The sequence below is a fragment of the Electrophorus electricus genome, chromosome 25 (assembly GCF_013358815.1).
Source record: "Electrophorus electricus isolate fEleEle1 chromosome 25, fEleEle1.pri, whole genome shotgun sequence".
Lineage (NCBI taxonomy): Eukaryota > Metazoa > Chordata > Actinopteri > Gymnotiformes > Gymnotidae > Electrophorus > Electrophorus electricus.
Genome location: NC_049559.1, coordinates 9227979 through 9241058, shown reverse-complemented (window position 1 = coordinate 9241058; position 13080 = coordinate 9227979).

The window sequence follows — 13080 nt, the reverse complement described above, 5'->3', positions numbered from 1 at the left end:
AGATACTGCATTTTAGACTAATTTTCTTAGTAAGGATTGAGTTAGAGAAATCAATCAAATGTTTATTAGCTAGATGTTTAAAAGGTTTGTAAAGAGATAAGGATCTGTCCAGAATAAACTAAAAGAGATGTATGACTGAAATGATGACCAACGGTTGTCGTTTGATATTTTTACTGCTGTTGAAAATCACAGACATGATTTTGTGTTACGAGAAACACGACATCCACCAGGTAATAAATACAGTGCCGGTTCATGTGAGAGTCGTAAAACCGTAAGGAGAGAAACTTTAATACGGACCATCCTGTATACAACATCGCCATCACGTGTCAGCACTCCATAATGCATTTGCAAACAAATCAAATATGGCTTCGAACTATATGTACTCTTAACTACACAAAATGGTGCTTGTTGGTTATACATGTCTGAAATCATATTCAGTCTTTGCTCATTTCGCCACGTTAAGATTAAGGGGAACTGGTCTGTAAACGTATATACACGAACTGAGAGATGTGTATTCACAAACGGGATTGTTTTAGAGCCTCAGATGTTCTTAATCATCGTCAAACGATGACATGTGACAAATGTGAAACCAGGCATAGAATTCCACATCGATGTGTCATTATGACACATTGGAGTATTAAAAAGGACTGAGTACAGAGGTTAATCATCAGCTCTGATTCAGTGCCAGATGTCTAATAGTTTATTTGGTTGGTTGGACGGTAGGGTTTTTTTGTTTTGTTTTTTGTTTTGTTTTGGTTTTGGGTTGGGGTTTTTTTGTATTGTTTGTTTCTTTTTGTTATGTCAAAAATAAGGTATAGATTTATCAGTGGCTGCAGCGGGCTTGGTTAAGATATTGCCATTTTCATCAGACCACAGAAATTAACGAATGAAGAACGCATAACGCGTAGCGGCCTATGAGGTATATATAAAAGTGAATTAACTTATAGCGGTACTACAGTGTTCTGTGGTATATTTCTGCATATACCACAACTTATAAATTGTGATTATTTGTAGCCTGTGTTACACGTAAAATAAGGCCCCAGAAGCCTCGTTTGTGGTGTAATCCCAGTCTCTCACTAGGTGGCGGCACAACCACACGAATGCTTATTACATATTACTACAAAACAAGGTTTACAAGTTTTATAGTTCCGTTAAGGGCATTCTTCTGTTCTAATTTTCATCATATTAACACGTGAACTCTAATATTAGTATGATTAAAATCATTGTATGTGATCAAATCTTTATTATATAAAAGCATTAAAAGAATTAATGAATGCAACGTTTAGGAATGTTCCTAAACCAAAAACATTACCTCTGACATTCTCACAAATTTGAGAGAAAACACTGAACGTTAATGGAAGTTATTTCTCAGTTTGCAGTGCTATTTGAATGCTCACGGTACAAACATAAAAACAAACAACAACACTGGGCGTTATGAACGTTCCCAGAACATTTGAACTGTAATGCTGTACTTTTTCATTAAACTCTATTTATAACGTCCCGGTAACGACAGCAGCAGAAGATCTTTCGAACATACGAAAAGTGCTCACTGGACGTTCTCGGAACAACTTTGGTTCTGAAATGTGTTCTAAGAACGAAGAACCGAACGTATTAAGAACTTTTAATGGAATGTTCTGATAAACAAGAAAAAAATATTCAATGAACGTAAAGAAAACAACACACTGAAAATAATAGTTTCAAAAAGAACATTAAAAATAAAGACCCTATAACATTAGGGGAGCATTCTTGGTGCATAAATGCGCTAATTGGGAAAATGCATTTAACATATAGGCCTATATGAAAAGATACATTCGCCCCGTCTTTATATGGGTGTGAAACAAACCGCAGGAAAATTTAATCTGTCACTAGATGGCAACTACATCATAGTTTATACATTTGCAGAGCCAGACGTTTTTTTACTTCAGTCGAGTCGGGAAATCAAATGGACACGTCTAAAATACGAAGGCTCTGCGCTACATAGCTTTTCACTTTGGATCGAATCTGTTCACATCACAGAGAACCACAGGTTGTCTGGAAGAATGAGTCACATGGAGACTATTTACCAGATCACTGCTATACTTGTCGCAGTGAAGCATCTAGAAGAGAATGCTCCAGTCAAGAGTGCTGTTATTCCGGCTAAATCACATAGACATTTCGGCGTGTAGGAAGTGTATCGTTAGAGCCATTGACGAAATGAGGAATGAATGAATGAATGAATGAATGAATGAATAAATGAATGAATGAATTCAATTGGTGATTAACAATACATACAACACTGCACAGCAGCCATTACATACACTTCAAATAATCGAGGATAAAAACACAACAAAAATCCTGATCTTATTTCCATTGTGGAATTTTCCTTTTAAAGGAGTAAGTAGCAGTACACACAGAACGCAGTACTGTGGTTCAGAGAGGCTGTGAACTGCTGTTATCCACTGATAATCACACCATACACACCAGGAATTCAGGCATCTTTTTTAAGGCATTTCACTTGTTAAAATAAGGTCTCTTTCTCAACAGTAAATTTCATAATTCTTTGACTAATACCACGAGAGACGGCTACGTTACTGGACTAAGACGTTGTCCTGTTCTATCTGACATTAAAATGTAAGAGAAAAATGTAAATTCACCCAAATGTTTTATCTTGTGCAGTAGGAGGAGGATAAAAGCATTACTATCGAGCCCTCCGCCCACGTAGCTCAAACCGAGCACACCTAAGGGAGAACACTCAATCCAAATGAATTTTCAGTCACTTGCTAAGATATGTAACTTGCTGTAATTATTTTTTCCATCTTCAGTAATAGCTCCCAGCCAATTCCATCATAGTACAAGACCAGTTTTTTTTTTTTTTTTGGGGGGGGGGGGGGTGTACTTGTCTCGACCAGCAGCGACCGTGACAGATTTTTACAAATACCAGGGCAAAATGTGCCACCATATCAGTGCTATGGCATTGTAAGTGCTGGGCTGAGAGTGGTCTGAAACCTGAGTCATATCCTTTCAGCTGCGTTCATACTGTCAGAAACTGACCGGATGAGCAATGCAGGGGGTAACAAAGTGCAAATTGTTCATTGTAGCTGACAGGCAACAGCGTGCGGCTGTACTATGAAATGCATCTAGAATCACTGGAGCTAATAAAGTGGGCTGTGAGTTTAGGTGCATTGTGGCTGCATCTAATCGAGAGGGCGGTGAGTGCAAAGGAAACTAAACGCAAATGGAAAAGGAAAGAAGAATCCCTGACTTCCTTTCTTGGAAATTGGGGTCTCTGAACTGAACTGCCTGCATGAGTCAGAGGGTTTGCAATGAAACCCAACACAAAGCCATTTCTCAGTCTGGAACACATTTCCACTGGTTTAATAAGCTCATCTTAGCCTCGAGAACAGATGTGAGTATTCCTTAATGGAGTGATATACTGGGAGATTTTGGGAGAGGTGGTCTGTGTTTACATTGTTCTTCAGCAAACACTGAAAAGGTCAAACACACTCAAGCGAGCCCATGGTGCCAGTAACACCTTTGTGTGAAATCAGTCATTATGGTTTTATGTCTTCCTGTATCCATCCTGCAGCCATGAGATTTATTGTCTTGAGCTCTTTAAAATGTACATTTGACATTGACTCTTTTCCCGAAACCTCAGGCAATACATTATTATTGTTGTTGTTGTCTCTTGTTAGACAGATGCTTTATTGTCAGTGCATGACTCCCAACCAAGACTGCAGTAAAAAAAATTAAAAATAATAATAATAAATAAATAAATAAAAATAAAATAAAATACATACAATATTATAAGAAGCTAAAAGTGCAAAGGTATTTTGAAAAACAGATGGCTAACGCTTAAAATGGTTTTTCTCACATTTGCCATGATTCATTCAAAGCTGGTGTCAGGCTGCATATGAGTCAAGCATCTTCTTATGCAATTAAATGCTTGAGTATTGGAAAGAATGTCTGGCGTGAGTGAACTCTTTTTTGTCAGTACCGGCCTCTGTAGCTGGTGAAGCCTGTGTGCTACTCTTGTAACGGTATCATAGCAGAGGTCTGCTACATGCATTAGCAATCCTCAGACCTCGTAATGTGAATTGCAAAAGGCTGGGAAGTGGTCTGGTTATGCTATTAATTCTAAAGCGCTAGCAGCTTTCTTTCCTTTGACTGCTAGTCACACATCACTCGGAGACTATGACTGTTGTAAGTAGAGAGCTAATGTGCTCAAAATTAAAAAAACAACAAACAAACAAACATATATTTGATGCTTTCTGTCCACAAGAGACATGATCGCAGAAGTCAAGTTATCCTGAACAAGGGGAGCCTTTGGAAGCGTTTTGGCCACATGCCTGTCTAAACTTACAATAGCAAAAATAGAGCCTCCGTGATTTTGCTGAATGTTTATTTTACATATATAGCATTGGTTATATTTACTGTGGTCATGCAAACCTTTAGCTCATTAGTCAACAGCATGTTGTGTCTGTTCATGCCCAAAGGGATCAGGTGGGCAAGTCACTTCTGTTTGTACATTTTTATACTATATCCAGAGATCCTTAGCAAAAAAAAAGTGATGAAAAAAAATTGTTTTTTTCTTTTGTTTATCTCCTTGATATTACACTGCAAATGTGTGAAAAATATAACCTTTCAATGAGGTAAAACTAGTAAATAAAAATAAAAATCCATAGTTACCTAATGGCATTCATTTCTAGGGGTTGTAGATAAACGTCTCCACCATGAGACTGAGTCATTGGTGGTGTTCAAAGTGTGCTGCAGAACCAGTGGCCAATCCAGTCCCTTGGCCTAAACCTGGGGTGAACTAAAGGAGGTTTATATGAAGGGATGGTCTCTGATCCCCCCCCAGCATTAGCAGAGAAAATTCAGTGCTGTCATCCTGAAGTTTCGGCACTGCCAGCCTGAAAATTCAGTACTGTTAACATGAAGATTTCATGCTGCTATCTTGAAGTTTCAGTGCTTTTATCTTGGCAAAAGGAAGTACACATAGTATCACATCCAGGGCTGCACTAAGTGAGCAGTATTCTTAAGGATTGTATTGTTTGTTTGTTTTCCATCAAATACCTAACAATGTTTACGTTTCTCTCATATTTTCAACGTGATGAGCAAAAAAGAGATGTTTATGTTTTTCTCATTTTTAATAAACGCTTTGGTCTTATTGAGGGGCACCGAACATGGTAGTTTATCTTGGGTTTCGGGATCAGAAAAATAAAATACGACATGCAAACTTGTGCATGTTGCAGCCTGTATGTTTGAACACAGTGTGCAGTCCTCTCAAGCAATTCACATTGCCTTTGACCTTAATCGTTGCCAGTTTCATTCCCTGGGTGAATCATTCCCAGGTCACCAGGGCTGAGGTCCTGAAAAAAAGCCACAGTGCAACAACAGCGAAGACCTAAACCATCGTCCACACATCCTGCATTCTCACGACTGTGGGAAATACTAGTGTGTGACAGCTCATTCAAATGATTGTGTTCCTCTGTGGTGGGATTTGGCAATACTGCATTTAATGTAATTGTGAGGGTTTTGACGAGGGCAAGCTGGACCAGTATTTCAGAGTCTTGGGTGCTGTTTCTGGATCAGCGGAGCAATTTAGCACATAGTGGCTAGGGAAACACAGGAGATGGAACTGTGAGCTTGAGTCATAGCTGCTTCGCGGATGTTCTATGATACCTACACGGGAGGTGCAGCTCTGCGCTTCTCTACATGTAGTAGTTTATTAAGTCATAATGACAAACATATAAGATTCAAATCTGCAGAAAGGCATGGGAAACAACTTTCATGGCGTGACAAAATGCACCTGAAAAGAAATTCATTTGGAATTTGAGTTTTGTTCTTTTGGCTGTTGGCAGTCATAAATAGAAGTAAAAGTTCAAAGTTTATTTGTCACATATATAGTCATGCACTGTATACCTGGCAGTGAAATGCTTTTTTGTGATTGCTTTGCCCGTGGCCGAGGAGAGATACATAAAATACACAGAACAGGGAAACGAATGTGGATTAATGAATAAATAAATATGCCCCAATGAATAATTAACGAATGTATAATATGCAGATATACAATGTACAATTTTCCAGTTTTTGCAATTTACAATTTTACAGTTTTTACAGTTTTATTATGACGTTATTGTAGACATCATACACGGAGTAGTCCCACCAATTCCATCAGTTGCCCTGATTCAGAGCACGAATGGCCTGCGGGAAGAAGCTTCTATTCAGTCTCTCTGTGTTGGTCTTCAGGGAGTGAAAGCGCTTCTCTGACCTCAACAGAGAGAAGAGTCTATTATTGGGATGAGTGGGGTCCTTCACGAGCCTTCTAGCCTTGGTCGGGCACCGCTTGTAATATATGGTCTGCAGGTCAGGAAGTTCCGTATGAGTGATGCGCTCTGGTGAACGCACCACCCTCTGGAGAGCTTGTGTGTCCTGCTTGGTGCTGTTCCCAAACCAGACTGTGATGTTTCCCGTGAGGATGCTCTCAATAGTGCAGGTGTAGAAGTTCCGCAGCACCTTAGAGGGCAGTTTGAAGTCTCTTAGGCATCTGAGGTGGTAAAGACACTGATGAGCCTTTGTCAGGGAGTCGGTGTGGCAGGACCAGGACAGGTCTTGCGAAATGTGAACTCCAAGGTACCTGAAACTGTCTACTCTCTCCACCGTGGTTCCACTGATCCTCACAGGTTGGTAGTGCTGCTCCTGCTTCTTGCTGCAGTCCACAATCAGCTCCTTTGTCTTGCTGATGTTTAGGAGGAGATTATTTCCCTGGCACCAGTTTTACAGATGTTTTATCTCCCCCAGGTAGGCCCTCTCAATGTTGTCCGAGATCAGGCCCATGACGGTGGTATCGTCAGCAAACTTGGTGGTAGAGCTGGAAGTGGCCACGCAGTTGTAGGTGTACAGTGAGTAGATCAGGGGGCTTAGGACACATCCCTGAGGAGCTCCAGTACTGAGGGTGAGGGTGGATGAGACACAGTTGCCCACCCGTACTGATTGTGGTCTGTCTCTTACGAAGTTGGAGATCCAGTCACAAAAGGATGGATGCAGTCCTAGATCTTCCAACTTGGTAGTGAGTCATCCATAAGTATTATCACAAGATAACCAGAGCTTTTCCTGCAGCCAAGAGGAAGATTGAGTGGAGTGGAAGCCATCAAAAATAATATTATGTAATATCAAAATACTTTTAAATACTTAAAAAATAATAGAACTTTTTAGATGAACCAATAATTGTGTTGTGTTTGTGGTGTTGTATTCTTTTATTTTAATAATTTTGACCAGTACATTTTAGTTAAAATATCAGGGTAAGATCAAACAAATAAAAATATAGAGATTTTTGTTCATCTTCACCAAAAGTGCTAACAATTCTGAAGAGCATAAAGTTATTGAACATCTTCATAACAAATTTTTGGTTTTGAAGGACGTTTCGTCTCCCAGGCAAGGCAGAGTCAGCACTTGCTTTTCCGTGCTTATATTAGAGACTATTTGTCAGCCTCTAAATCTGCTCTGTGTGAAGAGGTGCCTCACCACAGACACTAGAGCAGTGATCTGGGGCTCAGCGCACAGAATTAGCGCCTGCCTGCTTGTCTCACGTTGTGAAGCAAAACCACTGCTGATGGCTTTCATTAGTGATGTTCAACAAACCAGCATAGCCTCCACGGACCTTCACATGTGTTTTAATTTCATGAGAGAAGTAAATCCTCTGACAGCGCCAGCCAGCTACATGTTTAACTTAGCTAAGTGTTTAACTTCAAGAAATGAGTCAGCATTTGACGTCCAAGTTACCTTAGCATGTCAACTAACTGATTTATCCACACTTTTCTGGTTTGATGAAACACCAAGCAGTGTTAAGCCTGGCTATTCAGTGACTTGGATATTTGCAAACATTTTTTTTGTCTGTTAAATTACATGTACCAATAAATCATGCTAAAATGAAGCAACAGTGTAGTCATATTCATTACACATTGGGCATGAGAACATGTGGCATAGGTATTTGGAGTTAAAAAAGAGAAGCCTGGGTGATTTATTTACACTGATTCAAAGCTGTTCTCAAATTCAGGATGCTTCCAACATTCATGCTCCAGAAAGACCAATGACCTTACTATACCCTTAAATTGATCTTTTCACTTGGATAAATTTTTTAAGGGTAGTGTGTCAGTGAAATAGGGTCAGATGGGTATTTCACAATCTTTTCTCAACAGAGCAGGGTTGTTTCATAATATCATTATTATTATTAATATTATTCAAAGAGTAGGCAATGACATGCCAATATCTTTTTAGATTTTGCATATCTGATCTTTTACTTAAAATATTATAAGAAAATGGAAAAAAATACAACTTTTAGAATGTGATATTTTCAACATTGTTTTAGTGTCAGAGCCATTTTATCAAATGCCATTTTATCTACTCATGTAAAAGAGAAAATAAACTGATTTCAACATTACAGCTTACTATTACAGTTAATACAGAGTGATTTAATGCTCAAGTAGTAGATTTGAACAAGTGACCAATAAATGAACTGTACATGCACTCTGTGCATACCAGAATATCTTGCATACCAACACACATGGTTAATTATTTGAGTGAACATAATTCATGTGCATACTATCCAGTCCATCAGGGATCAGTGCACTTTGTACACTCATGATCTTTCCTATAAAGGTGAATAGGTAAAAAAAAAATGTAGAAACGGATGCTAATACATGCCAAAATTAAAACACAAGGCTAGTCTTTCTGTAATGTTTACTTGTGTGTGTGTGTACAAGTGTGTGTGTGTGTGTGTGTGTGTGTGTGTGTGTGTGTGTGTGTGTGTGTGTGTGTGTGTGTGTGTGTGTGTGTGTGCATGTACTGTGCGTGTGTGTCAGAGGGGAAGTGTAAAGCAGGGGAGAGGTGATGCAGGGGTGAGGAATGGGCCATACTGGTTACTCATCTTTGGAGCTTTGAATGGAATGTTGTTCTAATGCCTGGATGTGGAATGCTTGTGCAAACACTGCATCAATAGAGAGTGCATTTTCCAAATGGAATACCACCCCATACCCCACTGCAAAACAAATTGATAATAATTCTCATGAGAGATTGCTGGAGAGATAAAATGTTCCTTAACTTCAGCTGACTACTGGGAATACAAAGGAATGTTGGGTTTCTGAGGTATGAAAATATACCAGATATCTTGAGCTTTATTGAATGTCACTGCAATATAACCCAGTCCTTTCATATCTGTCACTGGTGGTCCATACCGGCTATCCAGTAACAATGAATGAATTGTTTAAACAAACAAGGAAGGTAGGCAAAGACAATGAGAAGCTTTCAGGAAAATGTCTCTTCCTGCAGAGAACTGCATCTTCTGGTAAAACCGGTAACCCAGAGACATCTATGAAAAAACTGCATTGCATTTCCATCTTTGGTTCCAGCTTTTGTTTGGTAGATGCCACTACACACTGGTCTCCAGAGCCTAAATGCAGACAGAATCCTGTTCATGGAAGAGAGAGCAAGTAGTCTAGTGGTGGAAAAAGGTAACCAGCACACTAGATCTGCAGGTGATGTCTAGAAAAGTTTTTGGATGAAAGAATAATGAATATTGCAATACAACAGCCAACTAGGGAAGTTTCGAATGATCCCATTGGGCTATAAATGACTAATGGCAAAAGACAAAAAGATGAAAAGAATGCAGGTTGTATTTGCCCAAACTGCAACACATTGGGCAAATCCACATTCCACGTTTGAATGAAAAAGTTAAACTAGACAAATCAATTGTTCATTATTGTTCAGAGTTTTGAGAGTATTGTTCAGAGTCTTTATTATATTCAGACAGTGCTGACTGATTCAGGAACTTTTGACTTTTGTTCTTTGAGCAAAATTTTGAGATTGCACAATGAGATTATGACAGGATGAAAACATTTAAGGACACATACCTCTCCCTCCGTACTGATGGAGTAAGACATATACTTATCTGCATAGATCTAAAAACTGGATATTAAATTTGTTTCATTTTATATATTTATTTATTTCATTTCATTTTAATCACTAATTGTAATTCCTTAATGCCTTGCATATGGAGCTGAGTTTCTCACAAGCATTAATATGCAAAATTATTAATATATAGATTATTAATATATAAATAAATATTGCAAGAACTTTCTCTTTTCAGCTGTTCCTGAAAAATGCCATTGTTTTGCCATTGGTAAACTGCAACCACCTTCTTCTGAGATTCATGTACAGTGTTCTTACTCTCCTTTCAGGGAATCTTTCAGGATGAGCAATCAACATCAGTCAAGTTACCAATGCTGTCACTGACGGTATAGTAAACCACAGAAGCATATCATCCATGCAGGATAGTAAGTCATCTTGGTGACCTTGGTAACCTTGGTTACCACAACTTGCTGGAGGATACTACACAAATGCACTAACCTTTTTCATAACTGGGAATGAAAAATGAGTCATTTGTGTTCATATAATTCAATAATATCTTAATAGTGCATGACTACCACAACCCCTCAGTACATTGGGGGGGAAAAAATATTCTTTTTGGGGAGCCAATGAACTGTGCTTAAACAGTCAATCTAGGACAGGTTCCCTAGGACTAAGTTCTGTTTACTGGTTTTAAATGGACCACACTGTGGCCCTAGATTTTATATGTCTGGAAGAGATCAATTAAGCTGCAATTTTCATGTGCTGCAGATCTCCCTTATTAAAAGAATATGTTAGTTAAAGGGAATGTTCCAGATGTGTATCAATGTGATGTCATCAAGTTAATGATGTGCAAAATAATTTTATCAGCACTTGTTGAAAAGATGTAAAGATGGCTGCAGATGTCAAAACTAAAACATTAGTTTTATAAAATGAAAGATTTTATTGTTTGCCAACAATTATTGTTTTATCACTACCAGTACATGCCACCAAACACATTACATTTATAGCACATAAATATAAATAGTCTATATATTTTATGTAATGTGTCATTTATATATATATAGTGGTCCTTCAAACATCCTGTTTCTCTGGAAACCTTGTGCACTTCATTACAATTTTTAATATCTCTTACTGCAGTACACTGCAGTTCCTCACCTGGATTGTTTTATTTATATATATATATATATATATATATATATATAGAGAGAGAGAGAGAGAGAGAGAGAGAGAGAGAGAGAGAGAGAGAGAGAGAGAGAGAGATACATCATATACATCTTAGTTATTCTAACATATATATATATATATATATATATATATATATATATATATATATATATATAGAGAGAGAGAGAGAGAGAGAGAGAGAGAGAGAGAGAGAGAGAGAGACTAAGACTAAGTGTTCTGAGCTATTGTGCTCTAATTCTCTGTATTAGTGAGCAGTGCCCATAGCCACAATTCATTACTTATAAAGTCTTTCTCTACAATAGCCCTGCTGTTTGTATGGTTAATGTATCACAGAAAAGTAGTCAAACCTCTGTTTTTTTGATGCTGTGTGTGATACATATTTCTCTTTATATGGTATTGTATAGTTTGTGTTATTTACTGGAGTGAAAACATTCCCAAGGATGTGTTAGACATCAGGTGAATAAAAAGAGACTGGTATTCCTGAGTAATGTGGAAGTGGAAGTAATATGGAAGAAACATTTTTGTTTGTTTTATGTGTATAGCTTTTTAATGTTACTGTAGCTTTCTAATGCCATTTCTGATGCCAGGTCAGTGGCAGCCTCTGTGTGTGGCGGGGGCAAGGGGATGGATGCAGTGGATATTTCAGACAGGAAAAAACTTTTAAGCGTTTGTTCTAAAAAGTAAATATTTATATTTTAATATATATGCATGCAAGTAATAGGTTTAACAATAGTAATACTATACACTTAAAAATGAAATCTATTTTCTCCGTAACTCTGAACATTAGCATGCCAAGCAAATCTGTTCACAGCCATTATTTTCACAACAAAACAGAGAGAAGAAACAGGACATTACAGATCACTAATGTTCCACCACTGTTCCACTAACAGGTAACTGGGGCATTTGCTCTGTGGTGCGTTCTGGTCCATTTCATAACACCCAAGCTGAAGGAGTCAGTGTTGGTTCTAATCAGCCGTCTCTCTGCCACAGGCCCCTGACCAGGGGCATCTGCTGTTTTCTCATCAGCTGCCCATTACATAAATTATTAGCTGCTTCTTTTCTAGAAACTCCTCTTCAGGAAAAAGCTGTTAACTGTTACCTAAATCAGAAGGCCTGCAAACTTTTCCCTTGCGGTTATTCAGGTAAAATACATTTAAAAAATATGTGGATGGTGAAGAACCCCACTGTTGAAAAGGCTCCAAACATCAGGGATGAAAGCAGGTTGCTTCGATGAAAGACAAAAATGATGGGCCTTTGTTAAGAAGGACTGTGGAAATTTTGCCTTCAAATTACATTTGGATTGTTTGACCAGAATCTTGGCTCCTCCATCTTTATTTGTGTGCTGTGAATGTGGGCACATGCACAGGAGTGAGCATGTGTGTCTATTTTCCTAAAGTAGACCAGAATATGAGCTCACATCTGGACACAAGAGCAACTGTGTGCTGAATAGAGAGAGCCCTGTTTTGTTGCTGGGTGTAGTCTGTGTAGGTGGAGGTGATCTTATGTGTGCTATAGGCAGATCTACCTCAAAATAACTCTTTGGGAAGCTCCCATTTCTTGTGAGGCCTTTTAACAGCTAGCTGGTGTACAGTTGTAGCGCCTGTAGCTGCTGCATAACTGTCAGTCAGAACAAAGGGTTCATGTTAGGTGATTGGCAATCCTAGCCAGAACAGCAATGCAGAGTTGCAGTGTGTGACGCTAACCCGTATGTATTATTGTAACTACTAAGCAGTTAAAGCCTTTACAAGAATATGATGTTTCTAAGAGTATGAGTTTACCATGGTTTATGAGAGCTAAAAGGGCCCTGGATTCTAGCCTTGCTGCACACACCATTATCATTAAAACTGAGAGACCATTGTGAAGTATTTCAGCTTCTACAATGGGCACCTATCTTTATGAAGGACACATGAATCAAGCCTGTGCTGGAAGAAAACTTGCTTCCTTCTGCTCTGACAATGTTCCTCAACTCTGATGATTGTTTTTTTTTCAACAGGACAATGTTCCATGTCA